At 40.0% G+C, this 27,748-nt stretch overlaps 1 protein-coding gene across 4 annotated transcripts in view; it reads right to left on the bottom strand.

Annotated features, from left to right (window-relative positions):
* The window catches only part of KCNMB2 (potassium calcium-activated channel subfamily M regulatory beta subunit 2), a 286,689-nt gene that overhangs the window by 243,665 nt on the left and 15,276 nt on the right, over positions 1-27,748 (bottom strand). Inside the window, exon 1 of one of the 4 annotated variants that reach the window (XM_043875415.1) lies at positions 9,166-9,271. The exons of 2 other annotated variants lie outside the window; for them this stretch is intronic. The gene's annotated coding sequence lies outside the window, so the exon portion shown is untranslated. Of the gene's footprint in view, positions 1-9,165; positions 9,272-27,748 lie in introns of those variants that run through there. One more of the 4 variants, XM_043875414.1, reaches the window with a different exon arrangement.

The following is a 27,748-nucleotide window of genomic DNA, read 5'->3' as shown; positions in this document are numbered from 1 at the left end:
ATGCTAATGTTCTAGATAACTGAAAATTACTCTGTTAAGTGACAAGTTGCTTTATATCATTAAACTATTTAAAGAGATCTTTTATTTTTCTTTATTTAAAATTTATTTTTATTGAAGTATAGTTAATTTTCAATGTTGTGTTAGTTTCAAATGTACAGCACTATGATTCAGTTATGTATGCACATATATATATATATTTTCAGATTCTTTTCCATTATTACAGGATACCGAGTTCTCGCTGCCATACAGTGGGTCCTTGTTGTTTACCTATTTTATATATAGTAGTGTGCATGCGTTAATCCCAAACTCTTAATTGATCTCTCCTTCCCACCCCATCTATTCCCTTTGGTAACCATGTTTGTCTACTGTCTGTGAGTTTATTTCTGTTCTATAAACAAGTTCATTTGTATCATTTTTTTAAGATTCCATATTTAAGTGATATCATGTGATAGTTTGTATTTGTCTGACTTACTTCACTTAATGTAAAAATCTCTAGGTCCATCCATGTTTTTGCAAATGGAATTATTTCATTCCTTTTTATGGCTGAGTAATATTCTATTTTATATATATGTCTTGACTGTTGTAAATAGTGCTACTATGAAGACTGGGGTCCTTGTATCTTTTTGAATTAGAGTTTTATCAGGATATACACCCAGGAGCGGGCATGCAGGATCATTTGGTAACTCTATTTTTAGTTTTTTTTAAGGAACCTCCATACTGTTTTCCATAGTAACTGTACCAGTTTACATTCCCATCAACAGTGTAGGAAAATTCCTTTAAAATGCATTCTCTGTTTCCATATTTTCTTAAGCAAAGCATTCTTATAATAATAAAGCTGCTATTTAGCCATTAAGTGGATTCCGTGTGGTGGTCTCTGTGTTAGCCATTTACGTAAAACCTTTCATTTAGAGCTGCTTCTTTGAGGGAAGAGATATACTATGATCCTCATTTAAGAGAGGAGTAAATTGAGGATCAGGATGGTTAAGTAACAGCCAAGATCACAGATGTGGAGGTGGAGCTTGGACTTAAGCTCAGCTCTATCTGAGTCCATGGCTGCTATTCCATAGTATCATCATTAAGAACATAAAGCAAGTGCTTTGCAAAGATCAAATGATGCTCTCCCTGGCTTCAATTACTCCAAACCATTTGTTTTGGTGCAAATAGATTTATATTGCTCTTTCTTTTGAACTATATCTGCCTTTTACAGTTTCCTCAATATTTTCCCCCTTGTCAGAATGTTAACTGCAACTTTGCTCTTGTAAGTAGGCCGAGCTATAGCAAAATGTATCCTCCATTTCAGTAGATTGCTTTTTAGCTGCTTTAAATCTAAGTAGGTTTTCTAGGATAAGTTATTTCAGGTCCTTTTTGAAGCCATGTGGAGGCAATGATGCTGACTATAATATAGTGATTATTTATTGAATATCTTCTATAAAGCACCAGATGTGTTACACATGTGGTCTACTTAATCCTCATTTTAGACATTTCTGTTGGTTATTCAGGACTTTGGCCCCTTATTTTCTAGATTTCAGGTAAATTTCAAACAGATGATAAGTGAGGTACTTAGACATATTACATATATATTATATGTATTTATATTCACATATATGGACACTCAGGAACTCTACTCACACAAGCCTTTTTGCCTTGGAACAAATATTGGCAAGGGTAAATATGGGACTGAAAAAACCCAGAACATAATGATACGCCAAGGACACTTTCGATAGAGTCACCATGTTCTGCTTGGGAAATGATTTAACTACTTTGTTAAGTGCTGAAAGATATGAAAGCATCTCATTAATTCATATGATTATATATTATTATGTATCCTTAGTACCTAGAGCTACAAAAGGTAGAAAGTTTATCTTTAAATGAATGCTTCTCAATTATCCTAACACCAATGTGTTTTGCTGTAATTGTTCCTTTGGAGCCATTAGGTGGTTAATCTGTAGAATATGAATACACATTTTAAAGCCCAAAGCTGCTTGACAACTTTTTGAAAAGTTTGAATTGTAAATGTATCCTTAGTAAATTATGTTTTGCTGAAATATCTTCACCCAAGCAATATTGCGAGACTCAGTGTATTATTATTTGGATGTTTTAGGGGAAATGCACATAAGGGAAGGGAGACCCTTAAAGGGCATCTAGTTGGACAGTCTTTGGATGCTTCAATTTAGCGTCATGATATTCCCTGCCAGTAAGTGTCCACCCTGCTTTGAAGTGATAATTCATTATTACATTGTTTAATCCACTCTCACTATTCTTGGAACTTTGGGAATATCTTTTAGCTTCTTATGCTAATGTTCTGCTCTGTCCAGTTTGCCTTGTTCCAGGGTTCTGTACCTCATTAATGATTATAATCATCAGTGTTGTTAAATATTGTAGTATTTCTAAAAAGTTAACTCTTCTGCCAGCCTTGACAATGTGTTTTATTAGAATCCTGAATTTCAGCACGATACTCTCTGAGAAAAGCCAGAGGAGATGCTAAAGGTTTCAATTTGGAGATATAAACACTTGATAAATAGAGTACATGGAAGTGGGGTAACTAGTGACAACTACGTGGACCTGGTCATGCCTGCTGGGGTGATTTAACAGTTGGAAATGCTATAAAGAGCTGCAGTCTTGGGAAAACAAACTCATGTGACACAGCACTGTTTTGTATAAAGCTTCATGTTTAGAGATGTGTATTCATTTTTTTGGCAGGAAAATGTGTTTATGGTGGCTGCCATGGCCTCTGTCCATGCTTTAATTGATTTTCCTTGGGAAGTTTTTGCCTTCTCCCTCAAGTAGTTTTACTTTACCCCATTTGCTGTCCTAGATAGCATATACACAATTCATGAGGGGAGAATTCCCAAACTGTAAACATAGAAGTAGATCCTGGAGGAAGTGCTGTGACTGCTAGTGACTGTGTGATCTTACGTTCAGTATGACTTTCCATCTTTTTTGTTTTTTTCAAATGGGACAGCACATGTTTGCTTAATAGTTTAAATAATACAGAAGAGTCGAAGGTAGTAAGTGGTCTCTTCCACTCCAGCTTCTCACTTTTATTCTCTAGATATAACTACTATCAATCACTTGGCAGGTTCTAGTCCAAGTCTTTTATTATGTACATACAGAAGTATATATACTATCAATAAAAGCTGATTTGCTACATGTTATATTTTTACTTTTGACTTCATCTGTTTCAATATTTTTATTGGATTTCAAATATGCTAGAATATACACATATACTGGTTATTTTACTGAAGAACCTTTAGGTTGTCTCCAGATTTTCAATATTATAAATAATGCTGCAGTGGAAACAACTGCACATAATACCCTTACACACTTGTGAAAGTCTTTCTTAGGAATGCATGACTACAAATGGAATTGCTGAGGCAATGATTTTGCTCCTTAAAACTTTTGATAAGTTCTGCTGAATTACTCTCTAAAGAGTTTTTATCAATTTATAAACCATCAAAAGTGTGTCAGAGCTGGGCAAGTTTATTAAGTTGAGCTCTAATTTTCTTGTGTATAGCATGGGGCAAATTATCATTTTCTCAAGGTTAATGTGAAGATTAGATAAAGTAATGCTTGTGAAGCATCCAGCATGGTACCGGATCAAAAGTGGGTCCTTGATAAATCCTTATTTCCAGTGTTTTACTTCTCCAACGTCTCCACTTTACACAAAGCAACAATGCAGCCATTATTATTTTGAGCCGGTTCCTGCCCCCTCCCCCCCAGATTACATACAGTGTTCTCAGCAGTTCATTATATACACCTACATCAATACTGAGTTTCTTAAGTTAGTTCTGGACACTATTGTCCTTATATTGGTCATTATCCTTCTGTGATACATGGTACCCATCATAATCAGAATTTCAATATTTTACAAGTATAGCACTTTGTAGACATCTTAGTCCTATTGTTGTGACTCTTAGTTTCCATAGTTTTGGAGTCTTGAGACATGGATTTGTATTTTGAATGATCCAATATCACCTTGGTCTGACAAAGGATTTGTATTTTGAATGATCCAATATCAACTTGATCTGACAAAAAGTTATAAGGGAGGCTCTGAGAGATTTAGAAAAGTGAAGTGCCAATGTTTTTCATCACTGTGCCTGTACCAGCCAGTTCTTAGGTGGAGGACTCTGGGGGCACTCTGACAGTTCCTTTCCACAGTCCCCACATGTCCATTGAGACCACTCTTACTTTCTATGGTTATATATACCACCCCTATACTTTATTTTTCGTGGGGACTTAATGTACAATTGGTTCAATTGGTTACCATGTAAAAGCTGGGATGAGTCTTACCTGAGAAGGGAAATGTGATGCAAGACTATTCAGTAGGAGGAATGTCTTTCACTTTCTTTACTTGATGGCCATTCAATGGAACCCAAATTTACAGGTTACCTTAGAGAACCAGCCAGGTCTGGACACTGTATCCAAGAGTGAGTGGCCTTTCTATTCTTCAGAACATTGTCCCCCAACTACCCCATGAGGTACCCTCCAATCACCCATCGCAGAACCCATTTAAACCTTGAACGACTCTGACTTCCAAGTGCGTTTAGATATCTGTACAGTGCTAACTCTGTGCAGACACTGCTCTGAGGGCTTAACAAATATTAGCTCATTTAATCCTTAATGGTTGCCCCCTATTTTTCGGTTCTGCACCTTAAAGGAACATAAAACACTTAAACACTTGCTTTGTGTACAGTCTTTGAATACTCTGATGACAATCACTAGGTTCCCCAGGGGCTGCTTTTTTTCAAATTAAAGAATCCAGTTTATTCAGTTATTTCATATACTGCATGATTGTGTGTTATTTCATATCCTGACCATTCTCCTCTGAATGTCCTTTGATTTGATAATGACTCTTTCAGAGGCAAGCTGTCTGGTTCTGGTCCACAGATGTGTTTTGCTTGGCACAATGTCTTTTTTATTTGTTTTTGTTTTTAAACAAAAAATAAAAAGCAAAAGGAATGTGAATGCCTTTCCACAGGCATGCGTTCTGTAGCTCCAAGCCCCCATCAGTAGCTATTGTCTGAATCCCAGCTTCACTGCACTTGGCCTCTAAAGGCCTGTAGAGGATTGAGACCCCTGCTGAAATGTCTTATCTAGAACTGAACCTAGACGCAGTATGGCTGCAGCTCAGTTGAGGAGATCTTTTGTTCTATGTTGCTATCAACATTGCGAATTCATCAATAGATAATAGTACACATCCTTGGCATGTTTTTTTAAGTCATACATCAGCCATTCCTCCAGATAGCCTCTGAAGTTGGACTTAATAATTTTTATTAATAATTTTCACCTTCATAATAAAGAATTCATTTGCACCAAAGCATTATGGAAGAGTGTACACTTTATCGACATCTTAAAATTAGAGGCACAAGAGAGTTTATAAAGCCTGGCATTTTTGCCCAGGTCTCTTTTCTTAGCCTTTTATTTCTTGGGTTTTTTATCCCTTTACCCCCTCTTTGGTGCCAATGCTTAGCTTTACTGATTCCTTTCCAGAATCCTCTCTGTGGGGGCTTCTCAGTCTTTCCCCCTAATTATGCAGAGCAGTTTAGCCCTGGTCTAGCTATGCTAGTGGTCATGGCTGTCATCTGCTCAGTCAACAGCAGAGCCTCATTTATCAGGAACCACTCCATATAGAAGGCATCAAGTGATCACCAAAATCCAAACATATTTTTTTCCTAACACAGTAATCCTCCTTGTTCTAGAGCTAGGCAACTTAACCACCCTAACTCTTCTTTCTCATGGAGAAACCCAGATTCAAAAAGGTTACTTTAGTTAAGATAATGATCAGAGAGGTAGGCATAGAAGGCATCACTGGTATTTCCCAGGTGTCTCCCTATAAAATTGTGTTATGTATGATACTAGAACTGTATTTATACTAATTCCAAGTATGCTAAGTCTTAGTGATATTATTTGAGATTTGACCTTGACTATACCGAAGCAGAGGGCTTTCCAGGTAGTGCTAGTGGTGAAGAACCCGCTTGCCAGTGCAGGAGACATAATGAGATGCAGATTCGATACCTGGGTCAGAAAGATGCCCTGGGGAAGGGAAAGGCAACCCATTCAGTATTCTTGCCTGGAGAATTCCATGGACAGAGGAGCCTGGTGGCCTACAGTCCATGGAGTCACAAAGAGTCGGATATGACTGAGTGACTCACACAAACACACACACACATACCAAATCAGACAACTGAATTTCCTGCCCCCTTACCTACACACTATCACTGCTACATCACAGCTTTGTGGCTAAAAGGCTGCTGTATTTCTTTTCCTACTGAGTTGCGCCATAAAGTGCCTTTTGGATCTCCTGCCACAGAGCCTTTTGCAAAAGGTAAAAAATTACAAAGTGGGCATTTCCAGGTATGCTAACACTGGAAGCTAATGCAGCAATATTACAGAATGATGGCATGTTAGAGTAGGAGGAACTAAATCATATAGTCTGATCCACCTCTACTTTTAACTATGAGGAGATTTAGGCTCAAAGGGATCAATTTTGTGCTTGTGTCAAAGAGCCACTGAGTTTTGGAACCGAAACTGGAAGCTGGCTGTTCCAACTCTAGTGTAGTTGCACACTCCATAGAGCTTTCACATGAAACAAATAAACAAGAAAGCCTAGTTCTCAGCATTGCTTTGTGTTTATTGATAGCAAAGGAGATCATGTGCCACTTACAGTAATCTCTTAAGATTTTATAATAATCCTTGCATTATCCTGTTAAACTGTGGCTGTAGCTCTGTGCTTAATAGATTGAAATCTATTATTCATAATGCCATCTTGTTCCTCTTCAAATAACATTATCTTTATGACTAAAATTTTATGAATTCATACTGTTTCATAGCACAGTGAGGGGAGAAAGCATGAGAATAGAGTTTTCATTTGTGAATTCAATTTAAGAAACATTTTTCAAGTGCCTACTGTGTGCCTAGTATTTATTATCCTTGACAGTTTTGGGAATTCAGAGGAAATATGTGGCAGCACTTTTAGCCTCAGAGAATATTCTATTGTGGGCCTCTGTGTGTCCAGGAACATCTGGGAAACAAGGCAGTGTTGTCTCTAAGGAGTGGGATGGTGTAATGGGCGACAGTACGGACTTTGAAGTCAGGCAGTGTTAGGTTTGCACCCTGGCGGGCTTCCCTGGTGGCTCAGAGGTTAAAGCGTCTGCCTGCAATGCAGGAGGCCTGGGTTCGATCCCTGGGTCGGGAAGATCCCCTGGAGAAGGAAATGGCAACCCACTCCAGTATTCTTGCCTGGAGAATCCCATGGACGGAGGAGCCTGGTGGGCTACAGTCCATGGGGTCGCAAAGAGTCGGACACACTGAGCGACTTCACTTTCACTTTCCTCTATTTGCCAGCTGTGGTATCTTGGGCAACTTTAGTCAAGTTGCAGTGTCCTTATCTGAGGATTCAAACTAGCACTTCATGGAGTAATTTCAAAGATTCTGTTAAAAGACAAGACAGCAATCACTTAGCATATGTCTGACTTGTAGTGCTCAAAAATGTTACCTAATGTTTAAAACCCTTATGATTTTATATCAGTTAAGCCTAATGTGCTTTGAAGAAGAGAAAAGCCAATTCTCTCAGTACACTTAGGGGAAGAAAACTTTGGTTTTGGATCTGAAATATCTACATTTTATTGATTGACTGACCACTGAGTTCTGTTGTATGGCTCAGAGTAGCTTGTTTGCCCACCACAGTGATCTCAAGCTTCAGAGAAGAATCCTAAAGGTAAAATTGGGATAGCAATCGCTTCACTGGGGGATTATCTTCAGTTTAATTTTGAATTATTTGGTCTCGTGAGAAATGTCCTCCAGATAGAAGTCTCTGTCCCTTTGCCTGTCAGCATTTCCTGTTCATCTTGGGTTCTCGGACAAAGGTATCCTGATTGCTTGTCAATTACTTGGGTTTCCACCCTGGCTTATCGCTAATACTCTCAGTTGTTGCTAAGAAATCTGCCCCTCAGAGTGAAGCATTTGAAAGAAACAGTACATCGGTTTTAGAAAGACCTGAAGTATTCTGTCTGGTGATGTGAAATAATCAAAAGAGCTAATTACTTGCCAAATCTTTTTTTCCTTTCTTTTCTTCCTCCCCCCCTTTTCTTTCTTTTTTTACTCCCCCTTTCTTTCAAGTTTTTTTTTTTTTTGTGTGTATATATAGATAGTCTCTCTCTCTCTCTCTCTCTCTCTCTATATATATATATATATATATATATATATATATATATATATATATATTCTTTTTTTAAACAAAGAAAATAAATTGAGTACAGGGAAGGAAAATGACCTTAACAATGCATCTGTATAATCTAAAAGAAAAAAAAAATTATGCCTAATTTGAAATGAAATAGTTCTTAAGCAACTTTGCAGTCAGGCTATTAATAATCATTTTGCAAAGCGGGTGACATATAGCATAGCATATTGGAATATTAGGGATCCGTGAATTGCTGTCAGTTTGAATTTATATATATTAATATTTTCTCATCACTAAAATTCTGTGCTCTAGTTTTCAGAGTAAGAAAGTCTCCTATAAAATAACACTGTTGTTACATATGTTTGTGTGAGAAAATTTCTGTGTGTGCAAAACCAATTAGAGATCTAAACACATAACTGAATAATTGATATTAGTAAAGATCAAAGACTTGTTGCCTACAGCCACCCATTAAGATATTTTTCTAGTCATCTAGATGTTTGTATTCTTTCTCCAAGTCAGTTTGCCTGTCTAGACAGAGATTCTTTCAGAAAATTTGATCGAACGGAAGAAAATTCTGACAGTAAAATAATTGAGAATGTGAAAGACTGAGAGTTTATTATAGTTGAAACCTGCAACTTATGAATTAACATCACTCCATTTTTGAAAATATTTCTCATGCACATAAGAATCAAGAAACAACCCTGAATCCAACTGAGAGAAGGCAAATCCCTTCCCTGAGAAAGAGGCATTCCCATGGGTTATCATCTCCCTCAACTGTAAGTCTGCTGTCATACACAGTTAATTCCAGAGGCAGGAAACATGACATTCTCTAGTTTTCCATCTTCTAGCCAATTTCTGAGACACTGAAACCAGTCCCTTTCTCTTTAACTGTAGCTTCTTTCAGAATAGCAACCACCACCGACTCCTTGACTAATTCAAGCGGATGAATGTAAAAATAACACAGTTCTCTGGGAGAGTCAGCTTACCTGTAGTGCCTGTCTCCCTGTCATATCACTCTATGTTTTCTTCTTTCTCTCAGTCCTTTTCACCCTGCCCACAGGGCTCCTCAGAAGACCCAAGAGTGTACTGACCACTTGAATAGGCTAGAAGAAAAATAGGAAAGGAGCAAGGTGCCCGGGGACCTTTGTACCAAAATACAGTACTCATTGGTCAGTGCCCTCTCTGGCTATGTGCGAGGAGGTAACAGAGCAATCAACCATGTCAGGTAAAGAGCAACTAACCTTGGGTCTGGTGCAACTAACTGACGGTGGTGAAAAGACCACGGGAGCACAGAGCTGAGAGGGGAGACTATTGACCCAGGGCTCCTTTACTTTACAGATAAGAAACCTGCAGTTGAGACATACATTTATTTATAATTTAAAAAGAACTGGAATTGTGATCCATGAGATACTCGATGTAGTTTGTTTTAAACTATTTCAGAACACTTTTGTGTAGTATTATGGCAAAAATTAAAATACAGACAGTCAAAAATAGAAAGGATCTGACAGATAGCTCATTCATCTTGCTTTCCAGATAAAACCCGGGCTCAGGGGATGAAAGCCTCTGTCCATGAACTGCAGCTATGCAGTGCAGGAGACACATTGATCTTGTCACCACACACTGCTCTTTCTTAATTACCTGGAGTGTGTTTATTTTGTTTGTTTGTTTTTTATAATTTTCCAGGCTCTGTCTTGCTGCTTCTCTATGCTTGCAAGTTTTCCTCTTTCCCTTTGACTGTATTTCATATGATGTACTGAATGTGGCAACTGAATTATTACAGTTATCTGTGTATTTTATAAGCAATTTAAAATTGGCTTGGGTTAAAATGGGAAACTTCACACTGTCGTAAGAAACTCTTAAGAGCTGCAGCCGTTCAATCTGGTTCACATAATAATAGTAATAAAGAAGAAATTGAACTTTTTTTTCCCTTGCAATGAGCTAAAAACAATTTACAGATTTCTTATTAATCCTCCCTGAGGAGCTACTGCCATTTTGCTTACTGGAACCTCAACCACAGAGGTCATGAGGCTGAGTATGTACAGGAATGGTGGGCACCGGGCTGGGAATCAGAAGATTTTATTTCAAGGGGCCTTGGTGGCACTTCCTTGCTATTTGTTTTGGTTGAATCACAGAATCTCTCTGCATCTCAGTTTACTCATCATTGACATGGGAGGAGTTGAATGAAATGATCTCAAGATGCCTCGATGGATGAAATCAAAGTAATTTCAGAGATCTGAGTCTGCAACTTACATGTTCTCCCTCTTGCTTAATGTTATTGCTTAGTTGTTAAGCTGGGTCCAACTCTTTTGTGACCCCATGGACCGTAGGCTGCCAGGCTCTTCTGTCCATGGGATTTCCCAGGTAAGATTACTGGAGTAGGTTGCCATTTCCTTCTCCAGGGGATTTTCCTGTTGGCAGTTGGAGTCTTCACTGCTGAGCCATCATTTGCTGAGGTTCTATAATTTAATGTTTTCTAGATCTTTCCTGTTTATATATTTTCTTTTTCTTCTCTTTTTCTGAAGAGGAACCAGAAAGACAGTAATGCCTTTTCTATGTCAGGGATTGGCTCACAAACAAGGGTGGAGAGAATGAAGCAGGAAATGGATAATTACCTTATTTATTCCTGGTGGAATCCTGGTAGTTGTTCAGGACATTTTAATTTCTTTTATGACTCAATGTTACTCCTTCCCCCTAATATGAAGCATTTCACCTCCTTTCTTAGATTGAAATCATGCATCATGAGTTCTTTCAGTATTCTTTCTTCTGCTCTTAATTCATCCTTTCTTTATTCCCCACCCCAATATTAGAGGAAGAAGAGTGACTTTGTCATCCAAAGTGACCATCTATTGTGGCCTTAATCCAGTGCCCAATTCTTATAAGTCGGTGGTTCCCTCACCTGAATATATATTAAAATTACCCAGGAGAACTAATTAATAATAGATGAGCCTGCCCTACCCAAAAACAATTTAATCAGAATCTCTGCAGATCAGAACTAGACATTAGCATTATTTTAAGGGTCCTAGGTGAGCCTGGTATTCAGAAAGGGTTGATAACCAAGGCTCTGGGGTCTTGGAATATTAATTAATCTTTGTTTATCCTTCAACTTTAATCCATTTTACTGGCTCCTTCTCATCAATCCACAAATGTGCTCAGCCTTCTGTTATCTTAATAAAACACCTTCCCTTGTCCCTCAAGCTTACTATTTCCCTGCATTGTCCTCCCTCCTAGTTTTCCCTCTCTACAGTTCCCCTCCAGACCAGCCCTGATGTGGCTTTCTCTGGGGTTACCACATGTCTTCATCCTCCCCAGGCTCTCTGCAGGATGACATTCCCCATCATCACAGCCTCTGTGAAATTCTCTCTCCTGTCGGATTCTGGGAATCCACATACTCTTGGTTTCTTTCCCCAGGCCCCCAAAGATTCCTATTGTTAGGTAGTTAGAATAGGAAAAAGGAGTCCAAAATGGCGGTGGCTAAAAGACAAAGAGGGGAAAAGCCCATGAAAATAGAACAAAGGAAGGTCCAAGGACTAGAGTAAGCACCTCAGGTAAAACAAGCAGCCCTCCTGGCTAGCCCAATTTACACAGGGCAGGCATGGGGGAGAAGAAAAAACATATGAAAAGAGGAACCAAAATTGAGCCACGGGCTTCTCTTCTCTTTGTGTGTTTTGGATCAGCCCACCCTCACTGCTCGAGGGTGTACTATCCTTTTATTTTTCCTAATAAAACTGAGCTATAACACTGGTCAGTCTGTTGCTTCAAATTTTTGCTGCAGCAAGACAGAACTGAGGAAATTACACACTCCTGCGACATATATGCTGCTGTGACTCATATTTAACCTGGTTCAAACAACCTCAGCTCAGCCCCCGCGAGGCGGAGGCCAAACACAGCAGAAGCCCAACTTGGTGAAAGCTCCCGTGGTGGAAGCTGAATGTGAAGAAAACCCAGCACTGTGGAAGTGACAAGAAACCTAGCATGCTGGAAACCAGGACAGCAAAAACAAACTTGGCAGAAAGCTCACGCGGCTCATTCTCAGATTCCAGAAGACCTCCAGTTGGGGTAGGAAGTCCTCACCCCTATGGCTGAAAGGATGTATGGCTAACAAAATCTTAATTCCTTTACAGTCTCTCATTTCTTGTTTCCTCTAACCCCCCGTGAAAAGGCGAGTGGCAGTGGGTGCAATTGAGGGACTTTGGCAGGAGCTACTTGGTAGCTGTTGCCCAAGCAGGTGGGGGTTTTTCTGTCCTTAATCTTCTTTGTGCCAAGGATCAGGCCAATGAAAACTGTGAGCACAGGTCAGGTATTTAGCAGATTTTCTGGCAGGTTATGAAGGGGATTCATCGCATGTTTTTCTCACTGCTTTTTCCTTCAGTCCTTCAGCTCCTCTCTCCTGGGGCTTGAGCCTGGCCAAAACACACGGTGCCTGGTTTCAGGACCTAATGGAGCTCAGGTTCTTGATGTCTCATTGGAAAAAATTCAGTGAGAGTACAGCAATAGGTAAGAGGTGGATTTGTTTGGATTCAGAGAGACACGCACTCCAAGAGTGTGGGCCATCACAGAGGGGAGTGACCATGGAATGTGATGTGATTATTTGGGGGCTGGGTGATTTCATATGCTAATGAGTGGGAGGATCATTCCAACAACTGGGGAACCACCCATTCCTCAGTTGTTTGACAGTGCCTTGGAACTGTCCTGGTGCCTCTGGGTGTGTCATTTATCTTGCAGATTGAAGAACAAGGGTTAGTTGAATTTGACATGTCATCTTGGACCCCATTTGATATTAACAGGTTTATGTTATGCCCTTGGGCTATGTCATTCTTTCAAAAGTTGTGCCCTGCCCCCTTTCCTCCTGTTTCATACTCTTCTCCTGAGCCCTGCCCAGGCCCACAATGTTGCCTCTACAATCTTCTGGAGGGACAATCAGAAAATAGCTGGCCCTTGGGAGAGAAATACTGTAAAATAGCCAATCCCTGCAAATATTTAGGCCTCATCTTCCATATTTCCTACAAGTGCAACAACAGCATCTCTCAGTGAACCCGCTAGGGCAGGTGACAGGCACACAATGCCTACTAGAAGTTCATCTGTTGGTGGCATCCCTTCAAGGGCAATTGGGCTTCCAGGGATAATGTTTACCACTTTGGGTGTTAGCCCTGCAGGCCGTTTGGGCCCAAACCATCACCAGCCATCTCCTAAAGTTGCAAACATACCCCCAGATCAAATCTCCACTCTGCTTTTATGGAACATCTGGTTTGTTGCCTCTTAACAATTTGTATTTAAGCCACTTACTAACTGCTACAACCAGGACCCTGCCCCCTTGTAGGCAACATTGCTCCACCCCACTTATTATTAAACTACTCTTAATGTCCCTAACAGGACCAGACAACCCACTCCTTTGTCATTATTTCTGTTACTACATAAAGTGGATCTTTAGGTAAAATGGGTCACTTTACTTTAGGTAAAGTGGATCTTTAGGTAAAAATGAAACGTTTACCATTAGAAACAACATAAACTGCTCTTATGGAGGACTAGGGGAGGAAATCAGTGACTTATATTCCCTCAGAACAATAAGAGGATAAGGCTTACGGCTGTTTCACCAGGTTCCCAGTCTCAGGGCACAGGCTTAGATTGCTTTACATCATGATATCTATTCTCATCCTGGTGGACAAACCAGCAATTAGTTAAAATTACAACTCCTTAATCCTACCCAGCATTGGTCACACTGGAGATCTTGGCGATGCCCAACTCCAGTCTGGGGGTCCCAAGAGGTCAACCTGCCTTGACCTGCCTAGGGATTCGATCTCCAGGAGGTTGTCATGACTCAATCTGCCTGGGGATCTGTATGCTGATCCGAGGATGCCTGGTTCTCAGGTTGCAACAGTACTGGGTAGGATAAGCTTCAGAAAAACTCACCCCTAAGGAAGTCCACCCATAAAAATAAAAGAAAGCCTATTAATTGTGGAACTGTGCCCAGTCTCAGTAATAACTCAGGAGTCCAATGAGAACCCCATTGCTTTTCTGGAAAGGCTAAAAGAGCCCCTCCAAAAGTTTACCAATCTGGATTTAGACTCCAATCACTGAGGGACAGGTGATTTTAAAGGACAAATTCCCGTCCCAATGTGCATCAGACATCAGGATAAAGTTACAACAGCTCCAGCAGCAAGACCATAAAAATAAATAAATAAATAAAGTTACAGCAAGACCCTGCTGCCTCTTTAGATGAGATGGTCCAGACAGCCACCAATATCTTTTATAACAGAGAACAGGAGAGGAAGGCCAACACCCAGGACAGGGAGAGAAGGAAAGAGACAAGTCATGCCTATATGCTGGCTGCCCTCCAAGGAAGCCCTATGGCAAACCTCGAGTCTTTAAAGGACAAGGCAGGAGGCAAATGCCTAATCTGTAGGCAGGTGAGACATTGGGCCAAAGAGTGTTCAAACCGTGACAAGTCTTCTAAAATGGCTTGCTACAAATATTATCAATTGGCACACTGGGTGGCACTCTGCCTTTGGGACCCAAGAACCTCAAGGTCAAGTGCCAAGCCTTCCTTCACCATGGTTCAACAGGACTGACTGAAGTCACCTGCTCCAGCCAGCCCACCTGTGACAGATAACCATCATGGGTCTGGAGCCAAGGGTGCAACTGGGTGTGGCAGGTAGGTCCGAGAATTTCTTGGTTGACACAGGGGCTACCTACTCTGTCCTAACCTCCTACTCCAGAGCCTTCTACTCCCAAACTTGTACCATTTTGGGTGCTACAGGAAAAATAATTACAGAAGATTCACCTGAGCACTTCTTCATTGCTAAGATGGACAGATATTTTCCCATCAGTTTTGGGTGGTCCCTGAGTGTCCAACTCCCTTATTGGGATGAGATCTTTCCCTGCCTTTGAAATCTTGCAGCTATTGCAGACCTGATAGAAGATGCTTTAAAACTCTCTCTTGGGGGCAAACTATTTTTACCAGCCACCAAGTGAAACAACCTGAATGGGAGAGGCCATTTATGGATATCTGATCAAAGGATCCTCAGATATCAAGTAGTGCTGATGGATAATCCTGGCCTGACTACAATCACCTTGTGAGGTTCTTAACCCAGCTACCCTCCTGCCTACATCCAGGGCTCCCTCCCCTTTCACTCTTGCCTAGAAACTTTGGACCACTGGACAAAACCCCAAGGATTGTCAGAAGATCCTCTGACCAATCCTGAGGGAATCTGGTACACTGATGAAAGCAGCTTTGTCTTGGATGGAAAAAGAAGAGCTGGATATGCAGTAGTCTCCAATTCTGAGACCACAGAGGCTAAACCTTTGCCACCAGGTACTTCAGCCCAGTTGGCTGAGCTCGTAGTCCTGACTTGAGCTCTAGACCTGGGAAAAGGAAAAAGAATAGCCATTTACACTGGCTCCAAGTATGCCTTTCTGGTGCTACTTGTACATGCTGCTATTTGGAAAGAGGCCATTGACCACCCGAGGGCCCCCAATCAAATATGGTGATCAAATCCTTAGGCTCTTGGAGGAAGTTCATCTGCCAACTGAGGTTTCAGTCTCCCATTGTAAAGGACACCAAAAAGGGGGCAGAGAAGTGGCACGAGGGAACCAAGCAGCCACTTGGCAGCTAAGAGAGCAGCACTACAGAACAATGACCTAATAGGGGTTGCCACCTTAGTCCCACAGACTAATTTGCCAGAAACTCCTTCATTTACTGAAGGTGAGACTCTTAAAGCTAAGAGTGAGGGCTTTCAAGAAGGTAATAAGGGTTGGTTTCAAAAGGAGGGACTCCTTTTTCTGCCCAGGAACCTCCAATGGAAGTTGGTTAGCTCCTTACAGGCCACCACTCATTTAGGGGAGAAGGCCCTCACAGTCCTCAAGAAAAACACTCAGGTCCTACTGGATCTCAAAGAATGAGCTGGAGAGTTCTCAGGGTAGCTACAGTCTGTCTTTGGGGGATCCTTCTCCTGGCTATGGGCCATTTGGAGTTGGCTAATGCCCCTACTAATCCCTGTTATCACCACATTGATGCTGCTTATAATTGCTCCATGTATTATCAATTGTCTAACCCATTTTGTTTCTGCCCAGGTCAACAAGGCTGTATAAAGCTACAACTGACCACAGAAAATATCACTCACCTTTAGATGGACACCACAATAAGGACTCAGGCTTGAGACTAGCAAGAGGGGGAGGGCCAATGCCCCTTGCCATCCCAGTTCAGCAGGAAGTAGCCAATTCCATTGGGCCTCCCATCCCTTGAGGGGGGAATGTTAGGTAGGTAGAATAGGAAAAAGAAGTCCAAAATGGCGGTGGCTAAGAGACGAAGAAGAGAAAAGCCCATGAAAATAGAACAAAGGAAGGTCCAAGGACTGGGGTGAGGACCTCAGGCAAAACAAGCAGCCCTCTTGGCTAGCCCAGTTTACATAGAGCAGGTTCAGGGGGAGGAGAAAAAACATAAAAAGAGGAGCCAAAATTGAGCTGTGGGCTTCTCTTCTCTTAGTGTGTTTTGGGTCAGTCTGCGCCCACACCTTGAGGGTGTACTATCCTTTGTTTTTCCTAATAAAACTGAGCTATAACATTGGTCTGTCCGTCACTTCAAATTTTTGCTGCGATGAGACAGAGCCAAGGAAATTACACATTCCCCCAACATTTTAATATTGGATCTGTGAGTCCAAAAGGACTAGCCATTTCTCACAGATTTATTCTAGTTGTTCTTAAATTCCTGATTTGTTCTCTCTAGCTAAGTGATTGCTTAAGTTTAAGTGATCACATCCATGAAAAATGGCTCTGAAATTTACATCCTGCTCCTGAGGAGCAAGTTACCCTCACAGGGAGACAGTCTCATCTGGACATCCTTTCTCTGTCTCAACTCAAAATGTTCTATAGGGCCATCTTCTACCAGTTCCACTCCTTCTCTGTGATCCCCCAAGGAACTCTGCCCAACTCTGCCATTTCCTGGGTTTTAAAATTCTGGTTATCTGTCAGTTTTCTCTATTTATTCCCTATATCCCTTGAACCCCCCAGTTGTGTCTATTTTCAACTTTTTAATTTTTAGGACATCTATTTTTTACTTTTCACTGCTAATTTTTATTCAAACCCTTGTTTTAGGCCAAAGGTAAAATCTTCAATCTTCTATGGTATAGCATATCATAGTCATTCCAAACAGTCAGAATTCACATTCTCCTTCTTAGTGGTCCCAAAGCACTTCATGGGTCTTGTACGAGATTTGGCAATTCTACTTTTTGATGTATTATCACGTATACAATTTTCATTACTTAATTGCAAACCCCTTGATCTCAGAGACCATATTCTTTCTTTCTTTCTTTTTTCTTCTGGATAGAGTTAGTATTAAGAAAAAGAGACAATGTGTCTGAGTAAACAAAAATACACACACATAAAGCTGGCATAGCCAGTATACTATAGAAAACAGTATGAAGGTTCCTCAAAAAACTAAAACTAGAATTACCATACAATTCAGAAATCCCACTCCCGGGCATATATCCAGACAAAACTATAATTCAAAAAAATACATGCACTCTTATATTCATTTCAGCACTATTCACAATAGTCAAGATATGGAAACAATCTAAACATCAGTAGATGAATGGATAAACACAATGTGGCTACTCAGCTATAAAAAAGAATGAAATAATGTCATTTGCAGTAACATGGACGGTACTAGAGGTTATCATACTAAGTGAAGTAAGTCAGAAAGAGAAAAATATCATATGATATTACTTATATATGGAATCTAAAATATGACACCAATGAAAGTGTATAAGAAACAGAAACAGACTCACAGATATAGAGACCAGACTTCTAGTTGACAAGAGGGGGAGAGAGGTTGGGAGAGGGATTGAGAAGGAGTTGGGGAGTAGCAGATGCAAACTATTAAATGTAGAATGGGTAAACAACAAGGTCCTACTGTATAGTAGAGGGAGCTATATTCAATATCCTGTGATAAAGCATAATGGAAAAGAATATAAAAAAGAAAGGTAATATATATATCCACCTGCAATGCAGGAGACCCCTGTTCGATTCCTGGATCAGAAAGATCCCCTGGAGAAAGGATATAGGCTACCCACTCCAGTATTCTTGGGCTTCCCTCGTGGCTCAGATGGTAAGAATCTGCCTGCAATGCAGGAGAACTGGGTTCAATCTCTGGGTTGAGAAGATCCCCCGGAGGAGGGCATGGCAACCCACTCCAGTATTCTTGCCTGGAGAATCCCCATGGACAGAGTAACCAGACTGGCTACAGTCCATGGGGTCACAAAGAGTTGGACATATCTAAGCAACTATGTACAGCACATATATATGTGTGTGTGTGACTGTGTGTGGTGTATCTGAATCACTTTGCTGTGCAGCAGCTATTAACACAACATTGTAAGTTAACTATACTTCATAACACACATACATGAACACCCCACAACTATAATACATTGGAGATGGTTATGCCCATTAAGTGTAATGGTGAAACAGGTCTTCATGAAAATAAGTGATACATTTACAATCCTGACAAGTTGGATTGATCACCCATCATACCAGCACATATTTTATATGCGTTGTTTTGTGCAAACTTCCCCAGACCCTACAACGTCAGTATTATGAGAATCCATTTTATAGATTCCGAAACTGGTACTGAAAACATGAAGTGACTTCCCCAAGGTGACACAGCTAGTAACGGAAGAGCAGAGGCCAAATCCAGATGAAAAAGCTCATGCTCATGGGACTCTGCTGGTGGTCCATTGGCCAGGATTCTGAGCTGCAAATGCAGGGGCACTTGTTGATGTCAGGGGGGAACTAAGGTCCCACATGCTATACAGTGTGGCCAAGAGGTTTAAAAAAAGATAAAAAATCTTAAGTTCATAACCCTGTTAGATTCCATTAGATTAAATCATATCATTTGATCTTACACATGGGTAGTTGATAGACAGGGAAGCAGACCCTTTGGTAGGGAAAGTTTTGTGGATGGTGAAGAGCTGTTTTATTGCTGAAAAACAGTAAAAATGTTCTGTGCATTCTTCCTCTGGACTCTCATTATTCTTGCAGCTTTCCAATTGACTCTAAAGTCAACCTGAGCAGGAGGTAGTGTGGGGGCTTTCAGTTGGAGTGAGTGAGGACACTCTTCTAATCTGCCAGCTCCTGGAGTCTGTAGGTCCACCCTTTATATCATCTCTCTTTTCATCCTAAAGCATTGTCTTTGAGAAATCCAGGTTAAGGTAACATGGACTTTGGACTTGGTCATATATTCTTACCAGCTAACAATTGAGGAAGAATTTGTTTGACAACCTTGTGAAGTCCTCCCTTGACCTTCCTATGACCTCCCATGATAAAGTCATGTTTAGGGACCTATGTCCTTACACAACATCCATATGCTTTTGGTAACACAGATAGTACTTTTTCTTAGTAGTAATCAATACTATTTTGCTTACAACTTGAGGTCAGAAAAGCATGTTCTAATCTTTTTATCCATTTTAGTATCTTACTAGGCTACTGATTCTGTATTTAAATTATACTAATTTAATAGAAGTAGTGTGAATTCGAGTTTTTTAAAAGAGAAGCAAAAGCATAAGTGCATTGTCTTGAAAGGGGTCCAATAATTGTGAAAAAAGGATGCAATTAAATTGATTTACCACTGGGTGACTTTTTCTATATCAGAGAAAAAGGAGGTAATTGTCTTTTTTTTTTTTTTTAATGTCTTTTCTATTATGATTTTAGGTGATTAGATTTTTCCAATTATGATTTTATGTGATTCTGATGAGAGAACAAACATTTTTTTCTTTAAATATAAATTGCTTATGTACTCTCTAAGTCTCACTGTGATTTTAAGTTACTTTCTCTAATGACAAAAGAGGAATAGGCATAGTGCTTTGCAGTTTCAAGATTTAAATCTAATAAGTATTTGTTTTGAATCTTTATTTGAAATTCATTCAAATTTACTTATAACTATAACATCTGAAAGTTATTATTTTAAATACAGTTTTTTTTTTTTTTAATTTCTTGGAAATGTTGATTAAGAGTAAGGACTTTGGAATCAGGATTGGATCATCTGAGATTGAATCAAAGTCTTGATTCACATTAACTCTGTATCTGTGGGTGAGTTGCTGGATTTTTCTGTGCCTCAGTTTTTCTGAAAAATAGAGATGATAAGAAAACCTATTCATAGGTTTATCATCAGAATGAGATGATATGGTGCAGCATGGTGCCTGACACATAAATCAGTAATCAATATGTTCAACTCAGTTCAGTCGCTCAGTTGTGTCCAACTCTTTGTGACCCCATGGACTGCAGCACACCAGACTTTCCTGTCCATCACTTACTCCCAGAGTCTACTCAAACTCATGTCCATTGAGTTGGTGATGCCATCCAACCATCTCATCCTCGATCGTCCCCTTCTCCTCCTGCCTTCTATCATTCCCAGCATCAGGGTCTTTTCAAATGAGTCAGTTCTTCCCATCAGGGGGCCAAATTATTGGAGTTTCAGCCAATTATTTCAGCCAATAATGCCAATTATTCAGTTGGCATCAGTCCTTCCAATGAATATTCAGGATTGATTTCCTTTAGAATGGACTGGTTGGATCTCCTTGCAGTCCAAGGGACTCAAGAGTCTTCTCCAACACCACAGTTCAAAAGCATCAATTCTTCGGTGCTAAGCTTTCTTTATAGTCCAACTCTCGCATCCATACATGACCACTGGAAAAACCATTGCCTTGTCTAGACGGACCTTTGTTGGCAAAGTAATGTCTCTGCTTTTTAGTATGCTGTCTAGGTTGGTCATAACTTTTCTTCCAAGGAGCAAGCATCTTTTAATTTCATGGCTGTAGTCACCACCTGCAGTGATTTTGGGGCCCCCCAAAATAGAGTCTGTCACTGTTTCCATTGTTTCCCCATCTATTTGACATGAAGTGATGGGACCAGATGCCATGATCTTAGTTTTCTGAATGTTGAGTTTTAAGCCAACTTTTTCACTCTCTTTCAGTTTCATCAGGAGGCTCTTTAGTTCTTCTTTGCTTTCTGTCATAAGGGTGGTGTCATCTGCATATCTGAGGTTATTGATATTTCTCCTGGCAATCTTGATTCCAGCTTGTGCTTCATCCAGTCCAACATTTCTCATGATGTACTCTGCATATAAGTTAAAGAAGCAGGGTGATGTACAATATACAGCCTTGATGTACTCTTTTCCTGATTTGGAACCAGTCTGTTATTCTATGTCCAGTTCTAAATGTTGCTTCTTGACCTGCATACAGATTTCTCAGGAGGCAGGTCAGGTGGTCTGATATTCCCATCTCTTGAAGAATATTCCACAGTTTGTTGTGTTCCACATAGTCAAAGGCTTTGGCATAGTCAATAAAGCAGAAGTAGATGCTTTTTTGGAACTCTCTTGCTTTTTCAATGATCCAAGAGATGTTGGCCACTCGATCTCTGGTTCCTCTGCCTTTTCTGAATCCAGCTTGAACATCTAGAAGTTCACGTATCACATACTATTGAAGCCGGGCTTGCAGAATTTTTAGCATTACTTTGCTAGTGTGTGAGATGAGTGCAATTGTGTGGTAGTTTGAGCAATCTTTAGCATTGCCTTTCTTTGGGATTGGAATGAAAACTGACTTTTTCCAGTCCTGTGGCCACTGCTGAGTTTTACAAATTTGCTGGCATATTGAGCACAGCACTTTCACAGCATCATCTTTTAAGATTTGAAATAGCTCAACTGGAATCCCATCACCTGCACTAGCTTTGTTTGTAGTGATGCTTCCTAAGGCCCACTTGACTTGGCGTTCCAGGATGTCTGGTTCTAGCTGAGTGATCACACCATCGTGATTATCTGGGTCATGAAGATCTTTTTTGTATAGTTCTTCTGAGTATTCTTGCCACCTCTTCTTAATATTTTCAGCTTCTGTTAGGTCCATACCATTTCTGTCCTCTATTGTGCCCATCTTTGCATGAAATATTCCCTTGGTACCTCTAATTTTCTTGAAGAGATCTCTAGTCTTTCCCATTCTATTGCTTTCCTCTATTTCTTTGCATTGATCACTCAGGAAGTCTTTCTTATCTCTCCTTGCTATTTTTTGGAACTCTGCATTCAAACGGGTATATCTTTCCTTTTCTCCTTTGCCTTTCACTTCTCTTCTATTCTCAGCTATCTGTAAGGCCTCCTCAGACAACCATTTTGCCTTTCTGCATTTCTTTTTCCTGGGGATGGTCTTGATCCCTGCCTCCTGTGTAGTGTCACAAACCTCTGTCCATAGTTCTTCAGGCACTCTGTCTATCAGATCTAATCCCTTGAATCTATTTGTCACTTCCACTGTATAATCATAAGGGATTTGATTTTGGTCATACCTGAATGGTCTAGTGGTTTTCCCTACTTTCTTCAATTTAAGTCTGAATTTGGCAATACGGAGTTCATGTTCTGAGCCACAGTCAGCTCCCGGTCTTATTTTTGTTGACTGCATTGAGCTTCTCCATCTTTGGCTGCAAAGAATACAATCAATCTGATTTTGGTATTGACCATCTGGTGATGTCCATGTGTAGAGTCTTCTTTTGTATTGTTGGAAAAGGGTGTTTGCAATAACCAGTGCGTTCTCTCAGCAAAACTCTTCTAGCCTTTGCCCTGCTTCATTCTGTACTCTGGGGCCAAATTGGCCTGTTACTCCAGGTATTTCATGAATTCCTACTTTTGCATTCCAGTCCCCTATTAAAAAAAAGGACATCTTTTTTGGGTGTTAGTTCTAGAAGGTCTTGTATGTCTTCATAGAACCATTCAGCTTCAACTTCTTCAGCATTATTGATTGGGGCATAAACTTGGATTACTGTGAAATTGAATGGTTTGCCTTGGAAACGAACAGAGATCATTCTGTCATTTTTGAGATTGCGTCGAAGTACTGCATTTTCGACTCTTTTGCTTACTATGATGGCTACTTCCTTTATTCTAAGGGATTCTTGCCCACAGTAGTAGATGCAATGGTCATCTGGGTTAAATTCACCCATTCTAGTCCATTTTAGTTCATCAATTCCTAAAATGTCAATGTTCACTCTTGCTGCCTCCTGTTCGATCACTTCAAATTTGCCTTAATTCATGGACCTAACATTCCAGGTTCCTATGCAATATTGCTCTTTACAGCATCAGACTTTACTTCCATCACCAGTCACATCCACAACTGGGTATTGTTTTTGCTTTGGCTCTATCTCTTCATTCTTTCTGGAGTTATTTCTCAATTTCATTATTTCTGGGCATATTTCTCAATATGCCCAGTAGCAATATTGGGCATCTACTGACCTGGGGAGTTCATCTTTCAGTGTCCTATCTTTTGGCCTTTTCATACTGTTTATGGGGTTCTCAAGGCAAGAATACTGAAGTGGTTTGCCATTCCCTTCTCCAGTGGACCACATTTTGTCAGAACTCTCTACTGTGACCCATCCATCCTGGGTGGCCCTACATGGCATGGCTCATAGTTTCATTGAGTTAGACAAGTTTCATTGAGTTAGACTAATCAGATTGGTTAGGTTTCTGTGATTGTGGTTTACATTCTGTCTGGTCAATAAATGTTAGCTATTAATTTTAATTTTTTTTTGCTAATATAGTTTGGTCCTGGGATGTTCTTTTGCAATGATTTCTTTCAATTATCTACTCTCTGTTTTCTGCCTACCATCTCTTGAGTTTATTTTCAGGAAAGCCAATATGAACAATCCCTGGTGTAAGAATCTCTGAAGTTAACCAGCCAATGAATGCCCAGTGCTAGGTGACCTTCTTGTCCTCAGCCCCATACTCTGTCCCTTTCTGTCTCTGGGGCACACTCCCCCTCATTTTTTTCACTCAAGTGGCTTGCCCGTGTATCTGCTTTTTAATTTTGTTCTCAACAGGCATCCTTAAAAATTTATGATGGACAATATCTAGTATGTCTTTCAAAAATGTTTCATCTAATCTTGTAAACACATCCAGACCAAGGCTAGCCCCGAATCAAATTTTTTGGTTTTTATTTTTTTTAGCATGATGCCAGATGGTACTTGGGTAGGATAATAAAGAAAATCTGTTTTCTTCCTCACATTTCATATATCTATCATAAATCATAACTGACTTTTGTTGAACAACAATTTAGAAGTTCACGTTTCAGGTGAAGGTTCAGTTTGAATTTCATTTTAATGTTTTATTAAAATTGATTTGCTTTTGTGAATATGAATTAATTTGATATCATTTTAGAGGAAATTTGTTGACAAGCAGTGATAAAAATCCAGCTAAGAGAACACTTCGGCATAAGGTAGTTTTTTTTTTTTTTCTTGTTAATCTTTATTGAAGAGATACCAGTAAGAAATCCTTAGCTCTTAATATGCCTTTGAAATACAGATAACATCAAACTGTACTATCTAGCAAAGAAGGAAGAAATCTAAACAGTACTAAGGGTGCTGTTAGAATTGACTGTGGTGTTTATTCACAAATCCAGCAGACTTCTGAGGCTTAAAATGTATAGCTTATTAGATCATTACTTTTGAATACAAATTATAATAATTTCAGGATACTAGAGTGTTTAGATTTCTATGATTTAAGGAAAAGCAAGGATAATTATTATAGTTGCTTAAGTAAAACAGTTATGAAAAGAACAATAGAAGTGGAAGGACCTGTGATCCAAATTCTACTTAGACTGAGGAAAGGTAATTTTATAGGGAAGCAGCTCATGCACTACACTAAGATCAAGGTCAATTTTGGGAAAATGGGATGGGAAGGAAATAAAGCTTATGATGCCACTGATATGTATTAGGTTATGAAAAGTATTAGGTAAAGAGAATTGGGGCATAATTTATATTTTATCTGAAATGGGTTGTCAACCTGAATTAGCTTGGAGGTTGGTTGGCAGAAGAATAGAATTATTTTTTTGGTTTTGTTATTCCAAAGATAAGATTAAGGAAAAAATAGAAAAACAATTTGATGATATGTTAAAAAAAATGTGAAATCCGTTATGAATCATTTCACTCCTTTACTTAACTTTCCTTTTTTTTTTTTTTCTACTTCTCAGTGTAGAAGCTGGTGGTGCAAGTGCTGCTAAATCTTTCCTCGACAGTTACCATTTAGAATCATATCTGTAAACCTTGCTCAGCATCTGGCTGAGGGCCAGCAGCATGCATTAGGGGTTTACTTAGTGGGTAAGGAGGGAGCAGAGATAGATGTTAATCCACAGGAAAGCAGATTGCCTGGGTCAGCTGCTAGCAAGACCTCTGTGCACGAGTCCTGTGCTTCCCTCTGTTTCCCTTGAACCCTGGGCATGGTCTTCTTGCGACCTCACAGTCCGTCCTGCACACGGGAGCTTGTGCACGTCGGCACCAGGGTAGCAAATGTGTCAAATGGCCAGTGGATGTTAAATAAAATGCCTGAAAATTTGGGAGACAGACTGATTCATCTTGAACCTCAGCTTTGCTATTTATAAGTTGTATTGCCTTGGGCAAGCCCTCCGCTCTCTGAGCCTCACTTTTCTCAAGCATAAAATGGAATACTATGAGCACTCATTTCCCGGGGCTGTTCTGATGTATGCTTGAGAATGTGTGTCAAATGCTTAGCACAATGCCTTGACTTGCTATGGGCTCACAAGCTACAGTCGATGTTGTGTAAAGGGCCTGCTATCTACAAAGTGCTCCATAAATGGTGTGTATCATTGTGGACATTTTTAAGGTCTTGTTAGCAGTGACCATATCAAAAATGAGCTGATATTTCTCCATGGTTATTGTCTCCCAATCTCTTCTGGAAATGTCTCTGATTGGTGAAACAGGCTCCAGAGGCAGAGGTGATAGGTCCATATTTAGGCAGGCAATGTGGCCCGGGTGTTAGAGGAACTGGCTAGAATGCTGGGTCTGCCATTATTTGCTATGGGACTTGGGGCAGGACTTTCGGTCTTTGGACTTCAGTTTCCCTGTCTTAAAACGAGAGTGATAATGCCCACTGCCCGAGTTATAGGACTTCTAGGAGATGAATTCAGTGTGAATTCAACATGTACCCTGCAAATTAAGATAAGATGCTAGTTCATCAACTACCAAGAGGCCCTCATGGCCAGCCTGTCAAAAGAAAGAGCCTATGTCCTTATTGGCTCTTTGTCAGCTGCTCTCACTCTTGCTTTCCTTTGGGGGGAAAATTTCCTTTAAAGAATGGTCTGCTTCCTTACCATCTGCTCAGTCTTCTAATGCCATTGAAACTGATTTTAATGCTTTACCTTTGTTTTGGAAAATGATCTCCTACTTCACAATCTCAAATCACAGAATCCAAAGCCCTTCTTCCTCTTTGAACTCTGTAATATTTGACATGATGACTTACTCCCACGTTAATAAAAGCAAGAGGGGCCATTTCTTGAGAGGCCACTGAGTGTGGTACTGTGCTAGCTCCCTTGCATCGTGATGCTATGTAACTTACACAAAACCTTTAGGTGTATTATGGCCCTGTTTTATGGAAGGGGAAACTGAGGCATATAGATGTGAATTAACTTGCTCAGTGTAACTTAACTGTCACATAATGGCTGTAGAGAGATTGAAACCCTGTTAACACTGCAGTTTCTTCTTGGGGTTTTGTCCTTTTCCTGGCTTCTATTTGGGGCTTCCCTCATAGCTCAGTTGATACAGAATCCCCCTGCAGTTGCAGGACCCTGGTTTGATTCCTGGGTTGGGAAGATCCCTTGGAGAAGGGAAAGGCCACCCACTCCAGTACTCTGGCCTGGAGAATTCCATGCACTATAGTCCATGGGGTCACAGAGAGTCAGACACGACTGAGCAGCTTTCATTTTCTTTCACTTACACTAGCTTCTATTTGTAGTATTTCTCTAATAAAATACTCAAAGTACTCTGAACATTTCTTAAGGCATTTGTCTCATTCTTAACTCCTGCAACTTGAAATAATTTCTGATAAATTTGTAATCTCCTGGAGGACCTCCTTTAGCATAATGCCTTGTTGAAACAAATTATTTTTCTACGAAGGGAACATTAGACAGAAAATCCACTTTGGGCTGCTGAGTCTAAAGAGTCACCACTAAGTAAGAACATAAAAACAACATCAACTCCTTCCTTCCTTGCTCATTTACCTTTATAATCAATATAACTGTGATTTTCTCAAACTAAGAGTTTCCTTTGGGTTAACTGGTCCAGAGACTTTTTCATTGTATTGAAGTGGTAGAGAAAGATAGCTTAAGAGATAAAATGTGCATATTTTCCTTAGAGGTTGTATCTGAAAACATCATTGCTGTTCTGATTAATGGTAAAGAATCCCAGTCAGGGTGGAGTATAATGTGATTTAGATAAACTCTAGGTTAGGTAATGCTCAGGAGAGAAATTTGAGCAAGTTTGTGTGATGCCCAGATGGACCGTAAACAAGAGACAATGAGTGTTGTTACTTTTCCTGCTGACCTTTATTTAACAGAACTCTGTCATTAGAAAAGAGCTTGCTTTAGCTTATTGTTAACATTGCTGTTTGTTCACCTGCTTTGAAAAAGGAACAGGCAAGGGCAACCACTGAGGTAGATTAATAGTGTGCCTGCTTCATGTTGTACAATGTTCTTTTCTCTCTATCTCTTCAGGCCAATAACAAAGATATACAGATAGATGATGGCTCAGTGGTAAAGAACCTGC

The sequence above is a fragment of the Cervus elaphus genome, chromosome 19 (assembly GCF_910594005.1).
Source record: "Cervus elaphus chromosome 19, mCerEla1.1, whole genome shotgun sequence".
Taxonomy (NCBI): domain Eukaryota; kingdom Metazoa; phylum Chordata; class Mammalia; order Artiodactyla; family Cervidae; genus Cervus; species Cervus elaphus.
Note: the sequence above shows the minus strand (reverse complement) of the source record. Positions and strands in the feature narration are given on the sequence as shown.